Source organism: Lycium barbarum, chromosome 4, assembly GCF_019175385.1.
Source record: "Lycium barbarum isolate Lr01 chromosome 4, ASM1917538v2, whole genome shotgun sequence".
In the NCBI taxonomy this organism is placed as follows: Eukaryota; Viridiplantae; Streptophyta; class Magnoliopsida; order Solanales; family Solanaceae; genus Lycium; species Lycium barbarum.
The window spans coordinates 139,986,164-139,990,316 of NC_083340.1; the positions used below are offsets into that span (position 1 = coordinate 139,986,164).

The 4,153-nt window shown below is 36.4% G+C and overlaps 1 non-coding gene across 1 annotated transcript; it reads right to left on the bottom strand.

Annotated features, from left to right (window-relative positions):
* Positions 1–1,304: 1,304 nt before the first annotated feature.
* On the bottom strand, positions 1,305–1,410 carry LOC132638963 (small nucleolar RNA R71). Its single transcript, XR_009582017.1, has one exon. It is a non-coding gene; the product is annotated as a small nucleolar RNA R71 (small nucleolar RNA).
* Between the last annotated feature and the right edge of the window lie 2,743 nt (positions 1,411–4,153).

The window sequence follows — 4,153 nt, forward strand, 5'->3', positions numbered from 1 at the left end:
ACAACAGTACCAACATCAACAACATCATCATCAATACCAAAATATTCCATAAAAGATCCCACGCGACGTTTGTACAATTTCTCAACCAACAACTTTATTATACAACCATTTCATCATTCTATCTTCGTAAATAAATCAAAAGTAATATTAATAAGGAGAGATTCATACCTTATTTTTATTAAAACATCGATATCTTAACTATCCACCTTGAATTTTCCGCAAAACCATACTAGAATCAGATCTATGCGTTTATCCGAGCTTCGATTAATACTCCGTCACTTGAAAATTGCTTACTTTTTGATTCCCTCACTCCCTCTTCAAATTTTCTAGAATTTTCTGGGCAAATATGGGCTAAACTATGGTGAAAAAACAGGGTTCTTACCCTTTTTATAAGGGTCAAATTCGGGTCGGGTTCACTGTAGCATTTTACTGTAGCACGCGTTTCTGCTCCATCAGCTGAACTTGTAACGTCCATAATTCTCTACTCCGATGTCCTATCGACTAGCGATTTGTTGCATTAGAAACTAGACTCGACGAACTTCATTTTAGGCTTTTAAAACATCTTAAAACTCCTCATATACCCGGAGATATACCCCTCCAAAGTTGACCCAAAATTCTATCCTTAGTTCTGCCAACTTTTTCCAAATTTTCGACAAACTTATTTTCTTTGATTTGCTTGGTCCTGGAATCTTCCAAAACTCCCCCTACATGATATTTTTCATTTATTATACTTGATAATGGTCATGTTCTTGTGTTTTCAAGATTGCCCTTCCCGGTTATGACTTACGAGATCGTAATTCGTCATTTACTTCGTTGTTACGTACTGTCCATGGCTTGTACCCTCCAAAACTTCATGGGACGTCTTCGATTCTCCATTACTATGGTGAAGTAAGTGGCATGCTCATGCTCCAAAAGTGCGGGGTGTAACAAATCAGATGATGAGTATATTTTCGCTGATCTTTTTCCAGAGGAGGACTATGCATCTGCTATTGTTCAGCCTCGAGTTACAGCTGCTAGTGTGAAAATTGACTCCTCTCTATACCTATTGTTGAAGCTTGAGGGATACTTTCGGAACTCTACCGAGAATGACCCTCAACGTCATTTGAAGAATTTTGTGGATGTGTATGCTAATCACATCCAGAACAACATTCCACAAGATGCTATTCGGTTGAGGTTATTCAAATATTCCTTAACTGGAGAGGCTAGAACATGGTTTGAGAAGCTGCCCCGAAATTCGATTACTTCATGGGCAGAGATGGTGACTACTTTTCTCACAAAATGGTACCCCCCTAGCAAGAAGGCTGAAATTCGTGATAAGATCTATGAATTTAAGCAGCGACCGGGGGAACAACTATATGAAGCCCAGGAGAGATTCAAGGAGTATTTGCAGAAGAGCCCGAATCATGGTTTTTCGGATCACATATTAATGGACAAGTTCTACCGAGGGCTAGATCCAGTGACGCAGTCAGTTGCTAATAATACAACTGATGGTTGTTTCATGAACAAATCTTATCGACGAGTGACCAACATACTTAACAAGCTGACAACTCATAATCAGGCTTGGCACTCAAACAATGCTGATGTGGTACCGTATGGTAGTGCTATGATCCAGTATATAGTAAAGGAGAATCAAGATACCCAGCAAACATTGGCAGAACTTGCAACAAATATTTTCTTGCTTACAAAGAAGCTTGATGAATCCCAGATCAAGAAGGTAAATGTTTGTGAGAATGATACAGTTTTTCCAAAAGGGATGTACCATACTCAAGATGGTCAATTCCATGATGGACCCCCTATGCAGATTGAAGATGCTAATTATGTTAATAACTCTCAAGGGGGTTACCAAAGACAGAACTACCAAGGTGGTTATCAGAATCAGAATCTATAGAGACCTCAGTAAGGTCAAGGTGCTTATAACAACTCTGGGAACTACAACAATAATTATGGTGGTGGGAACCAAGGGAGTTACAACAACAATAACAATTTTGGGAACAAGAGTTCCAATCTTTATGTTATACCCCATTTTAACCGGAGTCAAAATGGTTTACAACATTCCGGTAATTTTGGGGTTAATTAAAGTTAAGGATTCGCCACCTAATTATTTATGGTGAATTAGGACACCTAAAGTTTATTAAAGTTATTTTCTAAAGTTAACTCCATTTTTTAAAGTCTACGAAACCGAAGATCTAGGTAAGGGCTCAACTAATCTAAATGGAAGGTATTAGGCATCCTTTAAGACCCATTAACAATGGTTAACCGACCAGACTTATGTTATTTAATTAGACTTTTAAAAATAAATTTAAAGTGTAAAGCAGCTAAAAGAAACTTTAGAGAATTGGTTTCAAATTGTAAAAGGTCAAATCCTTTGAGTTTGTAAAAGTTGATTTGTAGGCAATTGCAACTAAATGACCAAAACCTGAAGGAAAATGATTTGTTTATTTTCTAAAGAGTATATGACAAGACGATGCGACTGTTTCGAGTTCCAAAGACCAAATTCATAGCTAGAACAATTTGAAGCGGACCTAAATAGAAAAGAACTGGAAAAGTTTTAGACTCCTGTTTTACGTCCAGCTCTTGAAAATATGATTTGCCTATGGTCCAAATATTGCTAGATAGACATAAACTGATTATTGGTTTCAAGTCCCTTACATCTAATGACATGTCACATGTGAGAACTGATTAGTCTATTATTAGCTAAAGTGAAACCTTAAAGGAAACTTAATTATAAATTATAAATTAGCGTAGATCTTAACAATCAATCACAAAACAGAATAAAGGGTTAGTCAGAGAGGAAATTTTAAACACTGTAATGAGTAGGCAAAGATGATATAAAAATGTTAAAAGCCATTTTCGACTTTCACAAGAGATAGAGATATTCTATGATTTTCGGCTCAAGCAAGATTGGGGCGCAGACAGTGAACGATACACAGACTCCATAAGCGGTGTCGTTGAGTCTCAAAATGAAACTCTTCGGCTCCGGTGTTCTTGCAAAGAAAGGAAAGAAAATGAAAGAGTTAGTAAAGGGACCAAATTTTAACAGGTATGGAAATGAAGCAACAAAATTGAAAAAAAAACCGCTTGGTAGTAATATTCTATTAAGCTGAAAATCAGGTGCAATCTTCTCGACATATTTTGACTAAAAAAAGGAATTCTAGATTAAAGAGATGAATGCGAAACCTTCAGTTAGTACTAATGCATTTATACGTGAGTTTGAATTTAACTCAAAATCGCCACAACATTAGATCACACAACTTTCTAGATAAAATGAACATTGATATTTCCTTCTGTCAAACAGCAGCTGAAACCATATTTATCACCAAGCCAAGTTCCCAAAATAAGAGTGCACATCAATCATTCTAGCCTTGAGACAAAATTTTAGTGATTGATCTTAACTATTTCAATCGGCATTTTAACAGAAAAGATTAAATGAGCATACACTACAATTCATGAGCTAAAACAAATATATCTTGTCACTTGATCTTTGACAAACCTTTTCTGTGAACAAAGGCAACTCCATTAGTAATCATGAACAAATTAGATCTGTTAGGTCAAGACCGATAGAAATACCAACAACTAAAACTAATCTATCCATAGTAAAAGAAACTGGATTCTTCGTAGAGCTCCACCCCACCAAAAGTGGATAGGTCACGTAATAAGGACCAAACTCATTCATGGAAAAAAATGTCAGGAAAACATGCTGAGTAAACAGGAAGGACTCAAAAGAGTTAGCACTCAAAGTTATTTAAAATAAAACATGGAGATGAGAAGGATCTATCCTGTTAGGCTCATCACAATACTCAAAGTTTGGAGGCATGGTTTAGCTATTATAAACTAAGATGAGGCATGAATACAAGTAAAGGTCCACGAAGCAAAATCCTTCTCACAAGGGTTCTGCCCAATATTTCAACAGAAATTATCTAGGCAAGCAAACAGACCAGATCAACAAACTATTTCAAAATCACTACAGACTATTCTTATGGAAATACAACTTTAGCTGTTAAAGGACACTTGCAACTGTTCAAACCCTTTTACAGAAATCTTTCATACCCTAGGTGATCACATTTTTTATCACAGACATTGGCATGCTCAACAGTGAGCAGGAACTCATAGTCACCCCCATCTTATCAGAAGAAAATGGAATTGGGAGAAAAGA